Raw genomic sequence first — 25,815 nt, 5'->3', positions numbered from 1 at the left:
CTGAGGGAAAGCATCAGAAACAATTAATTTAGGGCATTGTAAATTGCCAAAAGGCAGACAACAAATTGAAAAACATTTATGCTGGACAAACGGCTAGGACAGCAGGAGGCTGTGGCAGGAGACCCTTGCCTAGAGCAGCTCGCTCCTTCCCCAAGATTGGTGGTTAATAACCAGCAGCTTTGCTGCCAGAGGGAAGGCTCAATTTGGGGCAGAGGGTAGAAATTTTTTCTTTGCAGTCTGAAAGTTGTGAATTTTGTTGAGAATGAACAGGGAAATCTCACAGTTTTGCAAGTTCAAGTTTTCACTTTTTGCCAGTAATTTAATGGCGAGATTCTCAAAATGAGAGATCCTGGAAATGAGTAATTCTACGAATGTGGCTAGTGTAACTGAAGAATGTAGTTGTTTATTTAATTTAAATTCACTCAAAATTTAAAAACCATTTGTGGCTACCCTATTGGACAGCACAGATTTACGCAATCAAAATTAAGGATGGATGATCAGAAAGCTGAGAGCAGCTGTCCCAATTAAAAGTCAGGATCCATTGCCTAGTTTCAGAACTTGAGCCAATTTTCATATCCGGAGCTCACTGACTGAAGAAGCTAGAAGCCCAAAGCAAGGACCCTACAACACCCTCGCAAAGATATGTAGTAATGATTCCTTCAATCCTTCCTCAAAGGAACATACAACCATTTATTCTGGTAACTATACAGGGAAAAGAACAGCCAGACACTGAGGATTGTAAGACATGGAGTTCAAGTTGAAATCAAGGTCAAGAGTTTTTTAAGAGCACATGGGAAATATGCCACGTATGGGAAATAATAACCATGAATAAGCCACAGACCCTGCCTTGGAAGAGCTTATACATTTTATTTATTGTAAACAACGAGCACAGTACAGTTCTACACACACACTAAAGTAGTTCTAGCCTACTGGAGATATATAGCTTGTAGTAATGAGGAAAAAGTATAGATAATGTTACATACTTTTTAATGTAGAGCAGTCTTTCTCAACCTTTTCATTATCACATCTCTAAGGAGCCTTTTTAGACATCTTTTTTCTTAATTGCCTCCTCCCCCATGAAGTTAAATACTTAGTAATAGGATTTTTGGGGTAGAGTTGGGCTTTGGAGGGCCACAAACCATTGTAATATCCAAGATTTTTTCACCATGTCCTTCCCAAGAGCCAATATTCACCCCCTTGAAAGCAATATCATTGAGAATGCAGAGGTAGGCTCTACAGTGCAGAGAAAGGTTACTTTCAGTTGAAGGGATTAAGAAAGTCTATGAGAGAGTAACATCTGAATTGGTTTTGAAACACGGATATGATTTGTTCATGTAGAGAAAGAGGTGAAGTTAAGGGAATTTCTGGCATCACATTGCTGGGAGAGAAAAACCCTGCATAAGTTAAAGGTTTGGCTAACACCTTTGAAATCACGTCATTTCCTTACTGCTGCCTATGTAGTAGTTGGCTTGAAAATTTTATCAAACAAAAAGATCAAAGAATACTCTGGAGACACATAGAATAGACAGTTACAACCAGAAAATGTAAAATGTATGAGATTTATATTATTTCTCTTTAAAAATATTTTTATGCTTGATGCATTTCTTGTCATCAGTAACTTAGAATACTTCTAAATTCCTGTGGAATTAACACACACGTTGTCAGAAGTTTATAAGAACAGACTTGGTAAAAACAAAAATACAGTTTTTTGTAGGAAAGCTACCTACTCAAATATTATTGGTTATTGTTAAGTTTAATTAACAGCATCAACAACATAACTCTAACAAGAACTTCCAAAACTTGAGTTGCACATTTTTAAAACTGTCATTTTGCCTTTAAAACTATCGCCATTGCTACCTTGTATTTGAAGATGATGAAGTTCTTTGCAAAACTCTACATAAGAGATATGGATTCATTATAATCAATGCATGTACCAGACAGTAAGTTCTGGGGTGTAAGAGTTAGTCCTGATTCTTGTTTTGTATCTTTACATCAACTTAACAGAAATCCCTTGACCAGAGTAAATATTAAATAGATCCATTATTAAAATGGAAACAGAGATAAACTCATGGGGGGGAAAATTATAACTTACCCTCTCCAGTATTAGCTGACAATTTCTTAAGGTCATATAGGTATGAAGATCCAACCCTTTGTTTTCATTTCTAGGTAGTTGGTACTCAATTTACCTTAAGGTAAATTTGAGTGCCCTGGGAGCAAATATTAAGAATGTAAAGGTGTGTAATCTCTGTATGACTCCACTCATGAGGAATTTAAAAATGTGGACAAAGAGAACAGATTAGTGGCTACCAGGGGAAAGGTGGAGTGGGGGGTGGGCACAAAGGGTGAAGTGGTGCACCTACAACACGGATGACAAACATTAATGTACAACTGAAATTTCACAAGATTGTAATCTATCATTAACTCAATAAAAAAGAAAGAATGGAAAGGTGTGAATATATGTTTCCTATATCTGACATGAAAATCTAACCAATTTAGGATTTTTATTTTTGGTACGAGGCACTCAGAACTCTATTTCATTAAACATTAAGATATGATCCTTGGACAGGATAATATGAGACATTTTCTTTCCGAATAGGGTAGCTATCAGGAGGAACCAAGGAATTTTTGGCTTGAAATATCTTTCTGAAAAGTTCTTTTTTAGAATCACAACTGTAATGCACAAATAAAATTTTCTAATATTTTGCTGGCCAATGGTCTCCAATAACCACTAAAAGTATTCAAAACTACTGAAACTATGGGAGTGGATCTTATAAGATCTAAGAGTAATCCACTAGAAATAGTTTTGTATCAATGAGTAAATAAAATGCTAGAGCATATTATTTTTGAGCCTGTGTTTCAAGACTGTTGATGACTTGCTCTGCTTCTATCATTTCATTCCTTTTTACCACTATTTCTGCTCCTATCATCATCCAAATCCCCTAATGATTAGCCATTTCCAATTCTTCGCCCATCTGGCCTCTCCTGGCTTCACTTTCTTTTCCAGCCTGGACAGTAGGATAAATTACCTCAACTATTTCTGCACTGGTGTTGTCAGTTCCTTAGTCCACTTTCCCTTCCATTCAACTTAACTTCCTAGTCCCAAACTCTGGATTCAACCCCAAATCTTTTCTTTCTACACTCCAGCATCTAGGGTGGAGAAACAAATAGAAGCATCTGGGTTGAAATAATAAATTGATGGCTTTCAGCCACATCTGGGCCTCTTTAATAAACTGGCTCATTTCTCTTAAAGGGTATAATTTTTTCACCCATAAGCTCTCAAAGGCGGAAGTTTCTGTTATTCATCCCTGTATATGCTTAGAACATATATATTCTCTAAAATTTCTTGAGAGCTTAGTGGAGGTTGTATTAGTGAGGGTACATTTAACTACAATTAACAAAAAATAATTTATACAAATTGGCTTAAACAATAAGGAAACATATGATGTCACTTGATGAGAATTCCCAAGGAAGCAGAGCCTACGGCATTGTTTGATGTAGAGACTCAGTGAAGTCATCTAGACTGGCTTCACTTTTACCTCTCTGCTGTCTTCAGTGTTTTGCCTTTGCCCTCAGGCTGGCTCCACAGGGCAGCAAAGTAGCTGCAGGAGTTGCAAGCATCACGTCTACATAAGATAACATTCAAAGAATGAAATGAACTCCCTCTTAGTACACCTCCTTCTTAAAAATGTGAATACTTTCCTTCTGCAAAACCACTAACCGACTTATATCCTTATACATCTCACTGAGTAGTATGGGGTCATATGCCTTTCTCTTAATCACTAATAAGGGATTTCTGTACTTCGTTTAGACTTTTTATTGGAGGGCATCAACCACAGATTACAGTGTGGACCTTTAGGAGCTGTTTCAAGGAAGTATCATTCAATCAAATTTATATAGTCTTTTTTCCTTAGGATTTTGAACCAGTGATTTTTTTAGCTGACAGGTGTCATTCATTAGGATAAAGAGAAGAAAATATTAATAAAGTCAATTTAATAAACACATTGTATATGAACAGGATGAAAAGCACTGTGCTAGGCACTATAGGAAATAATAAACACTTATTGTATATGAACAGGATGAAAAGCACTGTGCTAGGCACTATAGGAAATAAAAATCTAAGTAAGTCTCTTCAGTTCTCTTACTACTGAGCAGAGGATCAGGCACAGTAATACCAACTGCCATAGAAGGTAGACTTAACTGTCACGTTGGAACAGATGCAGTTGGAGATTGATTCCAAGTGAAGTTTTTACTGCAAAGACCATTACACCTAAATCTCTGACTGATGACTACATAAACCCGTAGACAGATGGTACCCCACAGGTTTGAGTAGAACCTTTTTCCCAGTCTGCCCATGAACAGAGCAGTTCTCCAAATGGCTACCTGCATTTTCACACCTACACATCAGTCAGACACCATGCACAAGCCCAATGTCTTGTTTCCCAGCAGACCATGAGGCACACTGTACCTTTTAAGTTCCAGCAGATTGACTCAGGATTAGCTGCCATTCCTGGAAAAGGACAGAAGACCTGTTTTTTAAAATGACTCTGCTCTAGAAGTGGAAACCTCAGGTTTCAGTGCAAATTGTTACATGGAGAAGCGGAAACAGGGAGTTTATAAAATTCCGATGCCTTAAAATAATCAGGCGGAAGAAAAAAATAATTAAAGACTTTGCCATATAGCTTTGGAGGACTAGCTTATGATTGAACTAGCTTGTAACAGGCAACACCAGCTCCTCCTGCGATGGCATCTAGTGATTTTTTTTCAGATACTATTAAGTTCCCTCATTCTAAATCCACAGATGCCTATATCTTAAAAAGGGGTAGATCTTACAGACATTAGCTGAATTATTTTATGCTATAGCCTCTCTGAAAACCTCTCAGAAATGTCAGTAAGCATTGATAATAAACCCTTATGGACCCAATCTATAAAAATCCCTTGCTTTCCACCTCTGCTAAATCAAAGCTACTCTACTGAGCAAGTGGGTCTGTAATCCTGTCTTCTTATCAGCAGACACCAAGTGAGAGGAGTTAAATGGCACTCAGGGGAATGCTAAAGTGAAGATCAAAGGCCCACTCTGAGCTCATCTGTAAACTCCCTTTGAAGCTCCCCCTCTGGGCCCGGTTTTCCTCTGACAGATTGGCCCGTAGACTCATGTTCAAAGTTTATCTTCCTCTACTATTTCAAATACTCCTGACGATAAAATCCCAAACCACAGGCTGGTTTTTTATTTGAGATCTATTATCTTTTATTGTAAAGTAAGGCATGATTATTATAGAAAAAGTAAAAAAGAATACAAATAAGCAAAAATAAACTACATTTTAAATACTTATAATTCCAACTCCTCCGAGGCAATTACTATTAACTCTTTGATATGTATAGTTCCATATTTCCTTGTGAACCAAAAAAAATCTAACACTGTCTATATTGTTTTTATCTAACGAATATACTTGTACAGCAGCATCGTTTCAAATGGCTGCATAGTATTCCACTGCATGGATACACATTAATTTAACTAATTGCCACTGTTTTTATAAATACAGATACATATGCCCATGTTTCCTTATTACAAACAGCACTTAAGGAATATATCTGGTGCTAAGTATTTACAGTTTCCTTCTCTTAGACTGTGATATGCATCTCTTTATTTCCTTAAGAAAATCTATATTTTAGAACACTAAATTTTCCATTATTTTTCCTTTTTGTTTGAAAAAGAGAGAAAGAGTAAGATGGAGTCATAGAATCGTGAAAAGCCATTTGCCATATTTGAATATGGCTGTGGTTCATGATTAATGATTTCTTTGCAGTTTTTAAGCCATATACTTTCAAAAGGCCATTGTAATTGGCTACAAGCAGTATTATATACATACATGTGGAAAAGCGTTAAGAGTAAAAGAGACATGCGAAACCACATGGCGAAAGAGGAGAGCAACTGTGTAAGGAAAGAGCCATGAGTTAATTTTCAGTTAATTTTAATATTCTGACAGCCAAGGTAAAAAGGAAACATTATAGGTGACGAAATTCTCACTGTCTGATAACAAGAAGTACACCAATTCAAGAGAGTCAAACTTTTTTCTGGCACTAGGGATAAAGAAATATTTCCCATGTATCTTTATACAAAGACATTGATTAATGAAATTTTTTCATCCAACATTTCCTCTTTATAAGACAAGGGCACAATATTACATTTGATTTCAGGAAAAACATTTTTATGAGAAAGGCTAACATAGTCCAAGAAGATGGCTTTTGAGCTAACTTGCTTCAAAGATGGAACCCGGAGAAATTTATCATAATTGCCCCAAATACAGCTTCTTTCCAACATCTCTCACTTTACTCACAAGTTGGCAGGAGCTAAATAGTTGGGGACTCCAGAATTGCTGACAGCAGGGTGGACATTTACCTCAAATCTTTGAATTCATTCAAAGCCATCACCACTAAGTTGAGCCCCATAGAGCAAGACGTAGACAATTGGGCTGCTATTATTGTCTGTGAGCTGCATGGACCACAGAGGAATCTCAGGGTAGTTTGATTGGAATGAAAGTTGCCAACTCAAAAGCCGTCGGGTGTCACTAAATGTATCATGGTGCTCTGCGTGAATAGAGGTAAACGAGAGATGCTCATCTAAACGTAGTCACATTCAACAATATAAAAATAGCATGGCAGGCAGTCTCCCAGCAGAATTTGGCCTGCAGGCAGCCAGTTGGGACCCCTGCTGACAATAACTGATTTGGAGAAGCAATGCTTCCCGTCGAGCCAACCAGAATGAGTTCACTACAAAATGTACCGCCAAGTTGTTGGGTAAACATACTCACTCATTGAGTGCTGGACTTCATCAGCCAGGAAAGCTTACTTTAGTGCTCTTAACAGTAGTAGGCAATCAGGAAGAAGGACTCCTCCTAATCCAGGATAGCACCACCACATCGTCAGTCTCGAGAAGCTTGTTTGCTTTGCTATTTGCTATAACAAAAGGTTATGCATCGAATTAATTGAAATAATAATATTAATCAATATTAAACCAATAGTTTGTCTCCATTTGAAATAGATTACGACACCATCTTATCCATCTTGATTCTGGCAGGAGTATCATGAAGAATTGCTATGCACTGGAAATGTCTCTGTTCCATCTCAGCTTTCTGAGCTCTTTAATTCAGCCATTCTTTGATATAAACAGTCAAACTAAAAGACGGCAATATTGAGGAAGAGAACAAATTTAAGGGAGAAAGGATGACTTTTAACCTTACTTTAAGGTCAAAGCGAATATTTCAGGAAAAATAACCCACGGGGAAATAATCTCTAAATAAAGATTTTCTATGGCTCAGTTTTTAGCAGAGTTGAGTCCAAGTATTTCATTCTTTCAACACTTAAGTTAACAAATGAACCATTAAACATATGACGTGTTTTTACAACTGTAAGGATTTTCTTTAAATTGAGTTAAAATATGTCATCGCCAAGTTAGTACACATTGATGCCTCTATCCCACCCTTTTAAAAGAGAATAAATAAATTCACAGGAAAAGAAAAACATTTTATTAACATAAAGCTTTCCTTATCTTCAGCTTTGCCTCTATCGCAATTTTTTTTCAAGAGTCTAGACCAGCGCTGTTTAATACTTTAGCTATTAGCCATGCAATACTATTTAAATTTAAATCAAAATTATCTAAAATTAAAGTTCAGTTCCTCAGCCTCATAAGCCACGTATCAAATGCTCAGTGGCCACATACGTCTACCGGATGCCATATTGGACTGCACATCTATGCAGCATTTTCATCACAGAAAGCTCTGTTCTACAGCCGTGGTCTAGATAACGTAAAAAGCAATCAAAGCATTGCCCATAAAGAAAATTACATGGAAACTTGCTGGGGGAAATAATTCGCTTATACCTGCTGCTTGAGGAGTGTTAATTTGTTGTTTAACTACAAAATGACTTTTTTCTTCCAACTATGCCCAGCAGTATTGAAGCAATAGTGGATCAAATTTGCTTCTCCAGCTGAGTGATTGCTGCCTTAACAATGTCTTAAATTGATTCCACAGTCATTTTCAGTTGCTAGAACAATCTTTTTTCTAGTAATTAGGACATGATGCTATTTATTGTTTTTCAATTGACTCTCAACTTGACTCACAGCTCTTGTCTTCTCTTACCCTCTCCTCTACTCCATGCACACTTTCATGTCGAAGTGGAAAAGCGGATGTGGTTTGTCTCTGAGACATCTTCTTTTCTTCCTTGTTGCAGATATTTGCTACTCTGATTTGGGGACAAAAAGGGATGGGAATGGAGGCAACAAAATTCTTTTTTTTTTTCTTTCAAAGATTGGCACCTGAGTTAACATCTATTGCCAATCTTTTTTCCCCCCTTCTTCTTCCCAAAGACTGCCAGTACATAGCTGTATATTCCGGTTGTAGATCCTTCTGGTTGTATGATGTGGGAGGCTGCCTCAGTATGGCCTGGTGAGCAGTGCCATGTCCGCACCCAGGATCCAAACAGTGAAACCGTGGACCACCAAAGCGGAGTAAACAAACTTAACCACTTAGCCATGGGGCCAGCCCCAACAAAATTTTTCTTGTGTGATTGTCTCTGCAATGTTGGTTGGGAGGGTCCCTGCTTTACTTCTGGTTTCCTTATGTGACAGCCTCTACATAAGTGGTGTACCTGTGAAGTTTCATGCTGGACCTCTCTGTGTCTGAAATCCTCCCAGTCTCCAAGGGCCCCTCCAAGAGGCAACTTTTCTCCTTCAAACTCACCATGACATGTCTTTAAACATCAGGAGACACAGTCAAGCATTTTCCTCTTCATTCCCACGGTGAGGGAGGAAAACTGAAAAGACTAGTGTGAGGGAGGAAAACATCTTTCCTCTACCCACTTAGGTTAACTATCTGGGGACCTGTGAATTAAACTAACAAAAGACAGATTTAACAGGAGAAAAGATGCACAATTCTCATTAATATTTATGTGCACGGGAGTTCACAGAAAAGTGAAACTTAAAGAAGTGCTTAGACTAGGGAAGTTCTTTTGTTTGTTTGCTTTTTGTTTTTTGTATTTTTTTTTTTTTTTTTGAGAAAGATTAGCCCTGAGCTAACATCCGTGCCCATCTTCTTCTACTTTATATGTGGGACGCCTGCCACAGCATGGCTTGACAAGGAGTACATAGGTCTGCACCTGGGATCTGAACCGGCGAACCCTGGGCTGCAAATTGAACAGCTGCACCACCAGGCCAGCCCCTAGGGGAGTTCTCTTAACAAAGGAAAGAGGATTTGGGCTTCAAGGGATGATAAATTGTAGGGAAATGACTAGGAAATGTATGGGGGAACTAATGAAAGATAAGAAATATTTTAGTAAGATTGTTTATTCAAACTTATCTTGGCATCAACTTCCTAGCTTCAGTGATAAGCTTTGCTCTTCTCACCGTGGCAGGGAGTGGTGGGGGGCAACTTCCTCAAAGGGAAATTTATGCCCTGCTTTTAGGCAGATAAGGGGAGGGCAGAGACTTCTTCCTGCGTCTGTTGATTCTAAATAGCCTTAGCTCAAAATAATCCATATGCCAAAGTGGCATATTTTGGGGTGACATATTCTGATATCCTTCAAAAGCATTCATACTTTTAGCAACAGAATTAGTCTCCAGATTCTTTAGCTAAGTAAATATCCAGAGGAACAGGGTGTGAGTCTCCCCTTTTTCAAGACATCCCCAGTCTTCATGAGGATTTTATTGAAGCTGACTTGCCTCACTCCGTAGATCGTAGATCGCAAAGCACCCTTGTCTCCTCCTGCAAGGACAGGGGAGGGAGGAACCTCCAGCCGTAAATTGTGAGTTCTCCCTCCCTCAAGTTCCAGGACAGCAGGGGGAAGTGAGGCAGGTGTGAAATGGAGATGGTAACTAGTGGTGGCAGTAAGGACAAATGGCATTTAGTAAGCCCTGGCATCTATTAATGGCTTAGGAATACTTAATGCCTTGTGTCTTCACCTTTGGGTTTCAGCCACAATTTTGAGAAACAGAAAAAGTCAAACTCAACATTCTCTTATATATACAATAGATATTGAAATCAGCCTTAAATTTATGTGTTAAATTTTCCGTCCCACCATAGTAAAACAGGTCACATTTGGAAGTATGTTCCAGAAGAGTTTCCAAGTCAGAATAAGTAAAGCCACTTGCCTTTTGAGACTTGATATTTTATGGTTTCAAATTCACTGTTTGCAGCCAACCCCCAGGGTGAAAAACTCTAATTCACTCTAATTCTTGGGATAGAGAAACAGCGTAAACAACCAGTTTCTCACAGGGACAGACTATGTGGGCTTTTTTGACCAGATTGTTTGAGATGGAGCCAACCAATGGCTAAGAATGAGGGTAGTCAATTCACACGAGAGGAGGCCCCATTCAGGTCAAGCTCTACCTGCATATCTGAGGGTTGCCCCTGAATAATAAATATCTATACCTGAGGGTCGGCCCAGTGGCCAGCAGTTAAGTTCTCATGTTCCGATTCTCTGTGGCCCGGGTTCGCCGGTTCGGATTCCGGGTGCGGACATGGCATCGCTTGGCAAAAGCCATGCTGTGGTAGGCATCCCACGTATAAAGTAGAGGAAGATGGGCACGGATGCTAGCTCAGGGCCAGTCTTCCTCAGCAAAAAGAGGAGGATTGGCAGCAGTTAGCTCAGGGCTAATCTTCCTGAAAAAAAAAATTCTAATGAATCAATTCTAATATAGTGGTTAAAAGGGTGGGCTTCAGGGTCAAACACCTGAGGTGATCATCCATCTCATATTAGCTCTGTGAGCTTGAGATAGTTGCAAAACTTGCTGAGCCTCTGTGACACCCTACAATGGTGCATCATGGGTAGCATGAAGGTAATATATGATAATACAAATGTAGGGCTGGAGTTATGCTTGAAGAGTTGTTATTATTAAATTTTACATTACATTCTAGTAGAATTAGAATCCATGAATTATTTTAAAGGCTTTATAAGCAGAGGGAGGAGGAGGAGGAAATTTTTTAAGAAATATCTGACGGACTAACTTGCCATCAGTAATGTTCCCATTTACCACACACGCCTCCCATCCTCTGGATGGCACTGTTCTCCATTGCTGGACTGTGCTTTCCAATGTAATTTTTTTTTGAGGCACCACATTATTTTTGGTGTAATGTTCTTTTTTTAAAAAAGTCATATTACCATGTGACATTTGTCCAGTTTGCTTTGTCCATAGGAAACCCTGAGACCAATTGCTTTTTGAAATGCATATCTATTTTTACGATGTGCTGTAAATGAGAAATCACAAAGATTCAGATCAAAAATTTTACATAAAAACAAATTTAATTCTAAGAAAGGCCTCCTATATCTATCTTTACTTCCAACCTACTATTTGTAACAGCAATAAAGTAAAGGGAAACCTTGTCACTGAAATAAAACCTGGAAAGCAAAATCATCTTTTTGTGTGTGTGTGTGTGCAAAAACTTGCAGTCTTTTAATACAAGTTATTACCATTAATGTAATAATTGTGGGGATGTGTTCAGAATCAGGACCCACGTTCGATTTCCACATCTGTAAAATGTCATGGAAATAAGTCTGGAAAAATTTAGTGTGCATCAAGATTTAAGAAAGAAATAGTAAGCCTGATTCATGGGTTTTGCCTCTACTTTTAATCCAAATAAAGGGGAACTATAGGTCAGGTTTTTAATTACTTAGTTAATCTGAATACAGGTATTTATAGGACATTTTATTTCATTGTGCTTAGTGATTTTTTTTATTAAGATCATGATAGTTTACAACCTTGTGAAATTTCAGTTGTACATTATTGTTAGTCATGTTGTGGGTACACCACTTCACCCTTTGTGCCCTCCCCCCACGCCCCCTTTCCCCTGGTAACCACTGATCAGTTCTCCTTGTCTATGTGTTAACTACCACCTATGAGTGGAGTCATACAGAGTTCGTCTTTCTCTGTCTGGCTTATTTCACTTAACATAATACCCGCAAGGTCCATCCATGTTGATGTGAATGGGACAATTTTGTTCTTTTTTATGGCTAAATAGTATTCCATTGTATATATATACACCATATCTTCTTTATCCAATCATCAGTTGCTGGGCACTTAGGTTGGTTCCACATCTTGGCTATTGTAAATAATGCTGCAATGAACATAGGGGTGCATGGGACTCTTGGAATTGCTGATTTCAGGTTCTTAGGATAGATATCCAATAGTGGGATGGCTGGGTCATAAGGTAAGCAAAATCATCTTTTTAAAAATTTAAGTAAAAAATGAATTTATTTTTCAAATTCTTTTTAAAGTGGCAAAAATCTTTGAATTGAATTAAGGTTTTTTTGTTTTTTTTTTTTGAGGAAGATTAGCCCTGAGCTAACATCTGCTGCCAATCCTCCTCTTTTTGCTGAGGAAGACTGGCCCTGTGCTAACATCCATGTCCATCTTCCTCTACTTTATACGTGGCATGCCTACCACAGCATGGCATGCCAACTGGTGCTGAACCAGTGAACCCTGGGCCATGGAAGCAGAACATGCTCACTTCCCTGCTGCACCACCAGGCCCGCCCTGAATTAAGGTTTTTTTTATATGAGAAGGCAATTCTGAGAAAGTAATGTAGATGCTTGCTATGAACTAAATTGTATTCCCCCAAATTCATGTGTTGAAGCTCTAATCCCCAATGAGATGCTATTTAGAGATGGGCCTTGGGGAGATAATTAGATTTAGATAAAGTCACGAGAATTCAGCCCTCGTGATGGGATTAGTGCCCTGACAAGAAGAGACACCAGAGAGCTTGCTTGCTGGCTGTCTCTCTCTCCCTGCCTTGTGAGGACACAGAAAGAAGGCAGCTATCCACAAGCCAAGAAGAGAAACCTCACCAACAAATGATCATATTGGCAACTTGATCTCAGACTTCTCTCCTCCAGAACTGTGAGAAGTAAATTTCTGTTGTTTAAAACTACCCAGTGTATAGTATTTTGTTAGAGCAGCCCAGGTTAAGACAGCATTCTCCATACTTACTATCAACAAAAGTTTTTGAGTATTTTGAAATAAATGTGTGCCTTGTTACGGAAAGATATATTACTTTGAATGGAATCCACGGACATTTAGAAATATGTCATAAAATGAGGGAAAAAGAATTCGGGAATGATTTATGCAGATCTAAATAAAAAGAAACAGTCATGTTCTGTCAGCTGCCTTGCTGAGGCATGTGAGTCTAGCGCTGACCCAGTGAAACCTCCTCAAACTGAGCACACAGCTAAGATGGCAAGAAGAATCCTAATCTAAAGAGATTAATTCAGAATTCACTTGCCACACTGGTGGTCAAGTAAATTCAATTCTAATATAAGACTTTTAGGGAACGGCCCAGAGGTGTAGTGGTGAAGTTTGTGTGGACCACTTTGACGGCCCAGGGTTCACAGGTTCGGATCCCGGGCACGGACCTGCACTCCACTCATCAAGCCATGCTGTGGCAGCACCCCACATACAGAATAGAGGAAGATTGGCACAGATGTTAGCTCAGGGCCAATCTTCCTCACCAAAAAAATTTTAAATAAAATTAATTTAAAAAAAAGAAGTTTATACTTTCCTCCTTGCCATGAAAGATTGAAGTGAAAATGCTGTAGTGACCTGATATAAATTAATAATCAGATTAGTTGACTCTTTAACCAGAATATGTGAGATTCATGCTGAAACACTTACTGAATACCTTGGATTAATTCTTTAACTGCTCTAAACTTCAGGGTCCTCATTTGTAAAAATGAGAATGGTAATAATAGTACCTGCATCACTGAGTTGACATGAGTATTTTAGAAAAGTGCCTGGCTTATGGCAGACTCTCCACTGATATTTAATGCCCTGGCCTATCTGAATATTGAATTCAGTTAATGGACTCACATTTGTCTGGAAGACTGAGCATAGACTCCAAAAGACTCCAGCAAACTTTAACAAATCATTTTTTTATTCAGACCCTACTGAAAACTCAGTAGGCCTTTTACCAGTAAAAATTACCTCTCCACCATGGAAATAGTAAGTTCCATGGCATCATATGATGTGGAAAATTTTTTTGTAACATACATTTATTCATCTACAATTTTGCATGAGAGTTGAGGAAATTTAGGGGAAAAATGTTAAATGCTCAAATGTGATTAGTTTTCTCAAAATACAGACATAATTGAAACAAATATGCCTTAATTTTGATACAAGTTTTATAAAATTATACAAATCTTCCCAATGGTCATGAATCAGTTTTCATTACAAACTTAAATTTTTTTTAATTCAGGCAAATAAGCTTTGATTTAATATTAAAGTGTTTAATTATTCTTTCACAGTGCCACTTTAGATTCTAACCACATTGCTTTTTTATTGTCTGAGAATATCTGCCTTTTTAAAAAAATTTCTGTGAGAAAGGTTGGCCCTGAGCTAACATCTGTTGCCAATCTTCCTCTTTTTGCTTGAGGAAGACTGTCGCTAAGCTAACATCCTTGCCAATCTTCCTCTGCTTTATGTGGGATGCCACCACAGCATGGCTTGAGGAGTGGTGCTAGGTCCATGCCCGGGATCCAAACCTGCAAACCCAGGGCCGGCTAAGCAGAGTACACAAACTTAACTACTGCACCACCAGGCTGGCCTGAGAATGTCTGCCTTTTAATTGGAGTGCTTAAACTATTTAGGGTTATTCCTTCTGAACCTTTTGAGTGTTCCTTTCCCCCTCGGCCTCAGGTAATTTCCTCACACACAAGCACTGGTCCACACTCACATGAAGACTCTAGCGTGCCCTCTGCAGATCTCTGAAATTCTCCGAAGCTCTCTCCTCCCAGTCATTCTGCCTATAAACTTTTTTTTAATTAAGATATAATTGTTATAAAACATTGTATAATTTTAAGGTGTTGATTTAAGACATTCGTATATTGCAATATGATCACCACCGTAGCGTTAGCTAACACTTCTATCACATCACATAATTATTATTTCTTTTTTGTGGTAACAACGAGATCTAGTCTCTTAGCAACTTTGAAGTCTATAATACAGTATTGTTGACTATAACCACTATGCTGTGCATTTGACCTCCAGGATTTATTTATCTACTAGCTGCACGTTTGTTTCCTTAAGCAGCATCTGCCCAATTCCCCCAACTCCAGCCCCTAGTGACCGGCATTCTACTCTGTTTTTATGAGTTCTGCTTTTTTATATTCCACGTAGAAGTGACATCATGCCGTATTTGTCTTTCTCTGTCTGCCTCTTATCACTTAGCATAATGCCCTGTAAACTTCTGCCACCTTTGTCCACCCAATTTCTCAACTCCATCTTCTCAACTCAGAGGTACTACCGACAACTACCTCGATTCTTCCTCCATCACGGCCTCTTCCATGCAGTAAACTGGGGCAATGATAGGGCTCAGCTCATCTGTTTCTCCTCTCCCAAGGATTCCTGTCCTTTGTTATGTGATGACCCATGTCTTGATAAACCATTGTTTCACATACTTTGTCCAGTTGTTGTTCAAGCAAGAGGGGAAATCCAGTTCCTTGTTACTACAAAAGGCCTCCCATCTTGATTTCCTGCAGGATAATTAGCATGAGCACCCGAACTGGTAAAGCCTTGTTTGTTCTCTCCCAGTTGATGGACATGGAACCCTCGATTGCCTTCAGCTAATTGCATGATGCCTCCCAATACCACTAATGGCCAGTTTCACTTCTGCCCCAATTGGACAGTGACCTGCACCCAGGAATGGCCCTTTAGCATGCCTCCTGCTCTTCCTCACCCCGAGTAGGAACACTCTCAGGGTAAGGCCTTGGAGGAAGGAGCACAGGTGAAAGGAGGGGCCACCAGCACAGACCCAGCACGTATAATTTAAAGATCTCTTGCCCTTGACAATTGATTTGATTGTCATCTTCTCATTATACTTTTATTTCAACTCAATGCTATTGATACCCTTGACATACTGTATATAAACTGTCTCAGAGAAAAACCGTATGTACTTCAGTTTTTCATGACTTCTTCCTTCCCCATCCAAGGCCCTCTCCCATCATTTACAGCCCAGGAACAATTCAATCCAAGGTCCGTATGTCTCCACAGCTTCCACCCACCACCAACCCGATCCATTTGGCCTTTAACGTATATCTGTGTAGAAGCCAGTCCATATCTCCGTGCTCTGACTCCTGCCCCTCCCAACAGTACCTCTGTGACCCATCCAGCTGCAGGGGTGGACAACTGGGGTTCAGTTGGGCCTCAGGCAATCTATCTGGGGAAGATGGTGTGCAGTCATCAAAAGCAGGCTTGGGGCTTGAAAGCAAGCCCGTGCCTTTGCTCAGGGAACTCTGTGGTCCTGGAGAACCTGAAGGCAGTGTAGAAATGGGGGAGGGGGAGACGAGAGCTCCAGGTGTGCGGGTGCCCCAGCCCAGTGAGGAGGGGTGCAGCTGGAGGACAGGGTGCCCAGGGCAGGAGCTCTAGTCACCCAGGTCTAAGGGTGGTGCTGCCACATTGTAAAACTCTTACTAAGGAACCATATCTAAATGCATTTTTTAACTATTGAAATGCTTCTGGTGAGAAATCTGATTCTCTGAGTCTGATGTAAATTACTTGGAAAAACCAAACTCACAAATTTAGTAACAACAAATAATTTTTACCTCAAGAAATCTGAAGGCTTCAGCAGAAAAATTTTCCCCTTTCTGGTCAAGTGGCCTTCTGGAAGACACTGACTAAAATAACAAGGAATTATCTGGGGAGCAGATTGCAAGAACTAGAATGAAATAAAGCCCTTCTTCAAAAACAAAGTGCTGGAAATCCATTCTAGACAGCATTTGTTTATAAGAGATACAGTTATATTTGTCTGCAATGAATCGGTTCCAAGAACCTTAATTCCACTGATTAGGCTTGTATGTCCTCACATATAAGTGAACCCTTAAGGGAGGCCTTTATGCAACTGTAAGGTGTCATGGGAAAGGAAAGAAATGCTGTCTGCCAAGGGTTTCCTTCAATTCATTTCACCTCAAGCCTTTGTTCAGACTTCACTAGCCCCTGCTTATCACGTGGAAATAAAAGAAAATATTCCAGATAAAAATCGGACCCCACTCTGCCAAGACAGTTCTTGTCTAGATTTGTTTATACACATTCGCAGTTGATTGAAAGGCAGTTTATTATTTCTTTGGGCAGGCAGAGTTTCTTATTTTGGAGAAATAATCCAAAAAGGGTTTTAATAAGTTAACAAGATCTTTTTATTGCCTTGGGTCAGTAACAAAACTAAAAGGTTTGTTTACATGTTTCTCTTACTACATTCTTAAATAAAATTCACAAGCCAATCAGGAAGTTTAGCATCATTAACCCATGACAAAGGGAAAAGTGTTGTATCTGCAAAGAACTTGAAAAATTTTTTAAGCGTAATATCATTTTTGCGAGGTATTACAGTGACAGTAAAAGACAAACTAGGTTTGACTTCAAGTCACACAACAGCAATACACACTGATATTTTACACAGAGAACTTACTTCCCATCTTTCGAAGATGAAAGAGAGAGAAGGCAGGAAATTTCAAGGAGAAAAACGATTGCAAATTATCTTTAAACTCCAGCTGGACGTGCATATTGCTTATGTCTGACATTAATTCCCGCTGAAATTTATATGAATCTCACCAGGAAATTGGAAAAATGGAGACATTAGAATAAAGTATTATGTATTTGACTTGTCCAGGGATTTGAGCTTGTTCTGAGATTCAAAAGGATATAGGACTGAAAAAGTGTTATGCGTTAATGATCAGGTCTATTGGTACGGAGATAGGATGATGCAAAGCTGTTAGTCCCAAAGGCAAGAGATCCTGTCAAACCACTTCGGAGAAGAATCAGGTGTATTACTTTAAAGAGCTAGAATTTGCTTCAAAGGTCTTAGGTGTCATTGGTTATGCTGAAATGGGACAAAATGCACAATGCCTTTAAAATCATAGAACCAACTCTAGTGGTGGCCTTCTTACAATGTCAGCACCTGGACTCATCCAGAACTGCTCATTTGGAACGTAAAGCGCGCCAAGGAGGAATCTGGACCACAAATGTCACCCCCACCCATATCCTGACACCCCAAGATATGTCTCTTTCACAAATAGAACAAAGTTCTATTTGTGTTCTGCCCCAGGAAAAAGCCACTCGGGCAACTTGCAAGAGTAAATGGCTACAAAACAAATGAGTTTTGTCAATTAATAGCTATTTGCAGTATATTCTGGTTAATAATCGTCCTCTATATACTTATTATTCTTTCACAAACAAGTCTTCCACTTCTTGCCAAGATCAATAACAGATCAGATTTTCCCTCTTGCCTGAAGCAATCAAGAATACCAGACAGAATATATGGAACCGTGGTTGAACACACTGGGCATCAGACAAGGAAGGACAGCAATCCCTGAGATAAGAAACAAATGGCACTATGACTGCCCCAGCTTACTGCTCTGAAAGAATGTCCAGGCCCTAGTACAGGAAGGGGGATCTCAGTAAGGCCCAACCTGAGGACAAAGTCTCATTGCATTGAGGAGATGAAAGTGAGACTCTGGGGAGTCTAAGAAGCCTAGAATTGGCAATGTAGAGAATTGGAGAAAAAAGCTGCCCAGAGAGAGAAATCTGGGACTCTGCAGAGGGTCCTTCTTGAGCGTTCCTCTGAGCATTAATCAGCTCCTGTGTGGGAAGAAACAATCTGAGGCCAAGGAGAGAACCTCCCGAAAGGATTAGAACAAACACTACTCGGTGCTCTCACAGGGCGAGGAATAGTGCCTGCTCCCTCTGGTCAGAGTGGACGATCTAATTCATGGGGTGTCAGGTAGAGTACTCAGATAGGATTTGCCTCTGTTGTGGGGAAAAATTAGCCTTAGACTATGCTCTTCTGCTCCTGAAAGACCAGAAAAATGTCCTAGCAGTAAAATTGTTAGAGCAAAGTGTAAGTACATTTTATGGCTTGATATATCACTACCCATTTGGCCTCTATCAATTTACGTCGTCCATTTCTCTCACAGAGTTGCTGTTAGGGATTTATTTACTTATTTGTCAATCTGGTGAGTACAATATTTATCTTCATGGCTTACCTCACTTGTTCCTTATCAATTCTGTAATATGACTCAGCTACTCCCGTGAATTGCTGACGCTTGCCACGTTTCACTGACAGCTCTGAAGCTAGCTCAGTCTGCTAGATATGATCTAAACCTCACTCCACAACACATACACATCAGGGGCCCAGTTTGGAGACTGACCACCCTCTCCTACAAAAAAGAATTGAGATTCCAATTGCCAATGCTTTCTTCTTTTTCTCAAACAAAAAACAGCATATTAAAAGTTCACCTTACTGATTTAAAGTTATTCTTTACCAGTGGGCTCAGAATAAAGTAATAAAATAAGAACCTATCTTTCAGAGACAGATTTGAATTCCAATTCCTTCTCTTTTATCTACTAATTTCACCCAATTTGACCCTGAGCAAGATAAATTTTCTCTAAACTTGTTTAGCATCTAAAAGATGAGAAGATTAATACCTACTTTTAACGAGTTGTTGTGAGGAATAAATAACAAATGGACAGTCATTATGGAAGCCATCAGTAAATATATGAAGAGATGTGCCCCTAAATGAAGAAATCACCCAGTATGTTCTAAGTTTTCTAAGTAAACTATAATCAATTTACAGTGAAACTACCATCATTAGACTTCAAAGAATTTCAAAATAAGAAGCAAAGATGCCAGTAGGAAAATCAGCAATGGAGTATACTTTATAAAATTTCATTTCACTTGTGAACTTAAGGATGACAAACAAGCCAAAAAGTTACAAAGATCACCCCAAAATAAAGAAATCACTTGATGCAAAGAAAAAAATTGCTGTCCATGTACCAGTTTACCTGCAGCTGCTCTAACAAATTATCACAAACTTAGTGGCTTAAAACAGCAGAAATTTATCCTTACAGAGTTCTGGAGGTCAAAAGTCTGAAAAGAGACTCAGAGGATTAAAATCCAGGTGTTGGCAGGGCTGGTTTTTCTTGGAGGCTCTGAGAAAATCTCATTCCAAGCCTCTTCCAGCCTTAAGAGGTTGCCACATTACTCAGTTTGTGGTTGGGTCACTCCAGCCACTTGCTTCCAGAGCCATATCTCCTACTACTCACCTCTCCTGCCTCTCTCTTATAAGGACCCCGGTGATTATATGAAAAATTCAGGATAATCTTATCTCAAGATCTTCAGTTTATCACATCTACAAAATCCTTTTGCCTTCCAAGGTAACATCCACAAGTTCCAAGGATTGGGACATGGATATGAGAAAGGGGGCAATTACTCAGCCTACCACAGTTAATAATGTGGTACATTGTTTATAATTTATAATTCAGACAACGGAATACACAAAGAACACTACATTGAATCACGCAAATCAGATTAGGAAGCAACAGAGTATGGGCCAATCCAACGCTTCATCTTCCATAAATCTTGTCCTGACCCTCTTCAGGTTTCGCACGTTTGTGTTTAAGGCAGACTGTGTGTATAAAAGCATGTGTGGGAAACAACAAAGAAAATCTTGGCTGAGCACCTACCGTGTGGCGTGAATTGTTTGGGCGCTGGGGATGCAATAAGGAGCAAATCAAAATCTCTACCTTCATGGAGCTCTCATTCTAGCAGAGGGCAAACAGTGTTGCAGGAACTCTTTTAGTACCGCCAGCAATGTACGCCTTGATCGGAAAGTAAGGAGGCTCACACATTATGTTTTACTTCAATATAAAGAGCTGGAAAATGTTAAAATTTACGACTTCCAAGGCAGCTGCATAAAATAGACAAGAACTCACCCCAAAATTTTAGAACTTATTGTGAAAGATAAAATAAATTTCGTCTGAAGAGGGGAGTTTTTAAACACCCTGGTCAAAGGTAGAAAAGAAAATTTGGAAATTGGAATGAATTCCAGAGGTAATTAATAGTTGGGTGCAGAGTAAACGGATTAAATTAGGAAGAAGGGAAGCTGTTATCTCCTTTTGTTTTGATCTTATAACTCAGTTTAAGGCACAACAGAACTCCTAAGATATAAAATAGAATATTTCATGTGAAGGAGTAAAAATGGCCTCATTTTTCTGGCCAAATTTTACATTTCTTAAGATAAGAAAAATGAGAATGCTATGTCTTCTGGTTACTTTAAACTCGCATTTGCTTGATTCAAAACGTTAACCGAAAAACAGCTAACAGAAAAGATGAGAGGCTGATTCAACAGGATGATTTGCCTCCTGGTACGAAACAATTTTAATTTCTTATTATCCTATTATATTTTCCGATAGCCCTTTTCCTCTTCCTCCTAATAGCCTATTTTTCCTGATCTTTCTTCTCTGATTTAGTGCTCTTTTGTTGGGTGGTTTTTTTTTTTTTTACTTATCTCTATGAAATTATAAAGAGAGGCATTAAGTAGCACCTTAGCTCTCCTCTGTGCCTCATCAAGAAGCCAAAAGAAAAAAACTATTTTAGGCATGGTGAGTTTTAAAAGTTCTTCTGGAAAAAGTAATTTTTCTTTTCAAGGCATCAAGAAAACCTTCAGCTGAGACGATAGAGAAGACCTATAAAGCTACTTGTGAAATGAGAAATCATATCGGAAAGCAGGATGTGGGCGATAATTAGTGGAATCTGTACGTGTGTCAGTTCGGTTTAATGGGATAGGCAGGACCACAGTGACTAAAACGGAAGAAGGGATTCATTATGGGGATTACACTTAACAATTGTGAGAGAAGCTGGGGAAAGAAAACTCCAGAAAGGAGTGGTTGGAGAATCAGAGAAACGTCACTAATTAGGGACTACAGGGAGAGCTGGTGAAGATGTCTATGCAAGGCTACTGTGTCTGCATCTGGTGGTGAGTCTGAAGTTGCTGTAGGTCAGCCAGGCCAGAGGGAGGGGGAAAGTCTGCAAAATTGCAGTAAGGAAAACCTAGAACCCATGAAGATCAACCGGAGCTCCCAAAAGACAAGCAGAAATATGCGTCTGTCCTCATGGCCACTCCAGGGACCTGCAGATGTATCTGGTGCCCTTCCCCATGGAGCTGCACATGTGGCTGGCCCAGGACATAGAGAAGCTGAAGGAGGAGAGACAGCAAGTGATGAAGCAGCTGCTGCCGATGTAGCTGCAGGCCCCGCTGCTGCCCCACCGAAAAGAGGTAAACCTGCGGATCCGGGGCCACATGCATGAGCGCAGCAGCACCTGGAACCCGCGCCGAACCTTCTGAATCATTGCTGCGGGGTCCTCAACCTTCCAAATGTTGCACACATTTCTCCTGTGGCCAAGCCTAGCCCAAATTAGATAGGAAAGGAGAATTTGCACAGTTTTCCCTTAGGTATACAATTTATTCAATCTGAGTTCCCGTGTCTACTATGTACAAATTTGTATTTTGTCCCTTTCCTATCCTAACATCCCCCAAATCCTCTAAATCAGTGCTTCACAAACTTTAGTGCATATCAGAATCACCTGGGAATCTTCCAATTCATCATATTCCAGTTCAGCAGGTCCAGGATAGGGCCTGAGATTCCGCATGTCTATCATGCCATGTCTTTACGCTATGAGATTTAACCCTCGCAAATGAAAATGCTGTGGTGGCATTAAACTGGGTTCCCTTCAGACCTCCGTTCTCCAGAGGTGCCTGACAGGCCACGGGTTGGCAGGGAGAGGGCAGGTTTGGCCTATGCGTCACCCTAGGCTGCTCCATTTCTATCTGTTTACATATTGGAATTTCACATAAAAGTTCATTTGCAGGAAAATATGCATGAATTCCCTGGTTTAATAACAGCAAAGCTTAAAAATCATTTGAATTCAAATGATCATGAACCTAATTGCAAAATCATTTTGGCATTGTTTTTGAAGAAAGGAAAATAAAAACTCTACTCTGCATTATCTGCATTGCATTATAAAAAACAGCCCTGGAATCAGACATTGAGAGCATATGAATTTTTATAATTTTATTAGTGATCTTTGCCTGTTGGGTAATACCAAATTTTCCTCAAATATTTCAATAGATTAACCGACTTCCCATTATAACCTTGGGCTAATTACTAAACTTCTCAGGGATTTTATTTCTATATCTATATTCAATTCAATTCACCAAATATTCATTGAGTATTAAGTAGGTTACAGATGCAATGCCTTAGGATACAAGAGGATTAAGTCACAGTTTCTGTCTTGGAAGAGATTTGCTTTCTATTAGAAGAACTAAAATGACTTACTATAAAAATGAGAGAGAGGGGTCTGGCCCAATGGCGTAGCAGTTAAGTTCATGTGCTCTGTTTCAGTGGCCTGGGGTTCGCCAATTCAGATCCCAGGCACAGACCTCTGCACCGCTTGGCAAGCCATGCTATGGCAGGCGACCCACATATAAAGTAGAGGAAGATGGGCACAGATGTTAGCTCAGGGCCAGTCTTCCTCAGCAAAAAGAGGAGGATTGGCAGAGGATGTTAGGTCAAGGCTAACCTTCCTCAAATAAATAAATAAAAAGGAAAATGAGAGAGAGGGGCCGGCCCAGTGGTGTAGTGAATAAGCTCGCACACTCCACTTCAGTGGCCCAGGGCTTACAGATTTGGATCCTGAGTGCAGACCTACACACTACTTTTCAATCCATGCTATGGCAGGCATCCCACGTATAAAATAGAGTAAAATGGTCACAGATGTTAGCTTAGGGCCAATCTTCCTCAGCAAAAAGAGGAGGATTGGCAACAGACGCTAGCTCAGGACCAAATCTTCCTCACCAAAAAAGAGCGAGAGAGAGGAGAATCATAAAAAGTACAAGTGTGCAGAAGTTCAAGGGAAAAATTGTCTTTACTTGGGATGACCAGGAGGACTTCCAGAAAGAATTGGTATTGGAAATGAATCTTCAAAGGGTGACTAAGATTTCTTCTATTACAAATGGAGAGGGGAAGCATTTCTGGTGGGAGACACAGGCTGAGGAAAGGGATGAGACCACAAAATTAGAGAAACAGAAGTATGAGGAAAACAAGATGTATAAGACAGGATTCAAACAGAGCAGCAGAGTCACTATGAATGTTATGGAATGGGGATTTGCAGTAGGAATTTGGTCTCACACAATTGTGAGAGGAGCTGGGAAAATGAGGATCCAGAAGGTGGAGGTCAGAGGAGATACTCACCTGTCAATCTGAGAACCAGGCTCATCCAGCAGCAAAAGGGCCCCGGAAGGGGGGCTGGCCCCGTGGCAGAGTGGTTAAGTTTGCTCGCTTCGCTGCAGGCGGCCCAGTGTTTCGTTGATTCGAATCCTGGGCGCGGACATGACACTGCTCGTTGAACCACGCTGAGGCAGCGTCCCACATGCCACAACTAGAAGGACCCACAACAAAGAATATACAACTATGTACCGGGGGGCTTTGGGGAGAAAAAGGAAAAAATAAAATCTTAAAAAAAAAAAAAAAAGGGCCCCGGAAGGGGAGCTCATGGGGAGATCTACAGGAAGCTGTCACCTTTGTGTAGCTAGCACATTTGTGAGTCCACAGCCAAGCACCTGCAGGTTGGCCAGGGAACGATATTGGTCAGGAAAGTGAGCGGCTGGGGCAGGGACTGGACACAAAGCAGGGGAGAGCCAGGACAGGTAGGAACCCACCAGGCACCCCTACATTTGTTCATCTCAGCATCCACCTAAGACCACTTTCAGAGAGTAACAGCCACTGCTTAACTTCTGCCTTCCAACTCTCACACAGGTTCCTCAAGAGCCACACAGAGAAGCTTATTCCGGGCAACATAGACCCCAGCTTAACAGGGTTGACCACATAAGGTGTGTAGTTTAAACAGAGATGGGATATATACATGAATGTGCTGGAGATCAATTTCATTAAGGGTACCAATGGACATGGTAGAGGCCATGATCTGCATGGTACGAAATTTGTTCTTAATTGGTTATCAAGGGGATTATCATCAGTACTGTAGTGAGAGTGATATTGGAAGTTTGTTTATGCAAGTTCAGGTTGAAAAGCCAGACACAGATCCAAAACTATCCAGTCTGGCCTAGGAAAATATCCCTTGACATGAAGTCCTAATCCATTCTGCCTTGAAACAGCCTTATCTAAGAGAGAGAGAGAGAGAGCTCTATAGCAGGGCCTTCCAACCCCTGCGCCAAGGCAAGCCTGTCGGTACTGGTATACTGGAAAGGGGTTAGGTGTGCTAAATATTGATCCCCCAAGCCTATAGGGCTGTGCAGTGGCACTCAGAGAGCTCCTAGACCAGACGTCTCAGGCAGTGAGCATCTCTGTCCAGGGTTCCTAGGAAGTGGCCCTAGCAGAGGAAGGACTGACCTGGAAGCCCTCAGTGGCAGGCAGTGAGCATGATGAGCTTCATTTAGTCCTTGCTGCTTCCCCACCATGCCCTTGGCCCGGGTCTCTTGCAGGAGCCAGCTGCAGCATGCATTGCTGCCCATCATGGAAACGGAGCCTACAGAGCTACTGGAGGTCATGTCCCGGACGCCTAAGGAGCTCAGCAGGAAGCACTAAGTGTACTGGCACAGGGGGGGGAACGGGGGCGGGGAGACAGACCAAATTCTTGGCAGACATCACCCACGCAGCGGCTCCGACTCTCTGCCTTCATGTATTTGTTATTCTTCTGTGGGTTTGTGGCTAATTTGCCTCTTTTCTGATTCAAACTCTCTTCAGGTAGACGACGGCTCTAAAAACACATCCGCATTCTGAAAATTAGAGCCTCATCGTTATTTTGAAATTCTGATACAGAAAAGTTCAAGTAGATTCATAATCTATTGACATTCAAAACAATTTCGATGTTTCATCTCTGAGGGGAATAAAGGAAGTGCTGCTTTGAATACAGTTTCAACTGCTACAAATACTTTAAAATGGCTGAAAAAATAGTTTTAATTTTTAAATCACATAGCTATGTGAACAAAATT

The 25,815-nt window shown here is 40.2% G+C and overlaps 1 long non-coding RNA gene across 3 annotated transcripts in view; it reads right to left on the bottom strand.

The window, feature by feature from the left end:
• The window catches only part of LOC139081778 (uncharacterized), a 59,132-nt gene extending 33,748 nt beyond the window's left edge, over window positions 1-25,384 (bottom strand). For all 3 annotated transcript variants that reach the window (XR_011537080.1, XR_011537079.1, XR_011537078.1), the window contains exons 1-4: window positions 25,214-25,384; window positions 24,059-24,245; window positions 6,810-6,954; window positions 4,466-4,507 (exon numbers count right to left, since the gene is read on the bottom strand). This is a non-coding gene — a long non-coding RNA (uncharacterized lncRNA). The remainder of the gene's footprint in view (window positions 1-4,465; window positions 4,508-6,809; window positions 6,955-24,058; window positions 24,246-25,213) is intronic.
• Between the last annotated feature and the right edge of the window lie 431 nt (window positions 25,385-25,815).

The sequence above is a fragment of the Equus przewalskii genome, chromosome 2 (genome assembly GCF_037783145.1).
Source record: "Equus przewalskii isolate Varuska chromosome 2, EquPr2, whole genome shotgun sequence".
Lineage (NCBI taxonomy): Eukaryota > Metazoa > Chordata > Mammalia > Perissodactyla > Equidae > Equus > Equus przewalskii.
The sequence above is the reverse complement of the archived record's forward strand: the minus strand, read 5'-3'. Positions and strand labels throughout refer to the sequence as shown.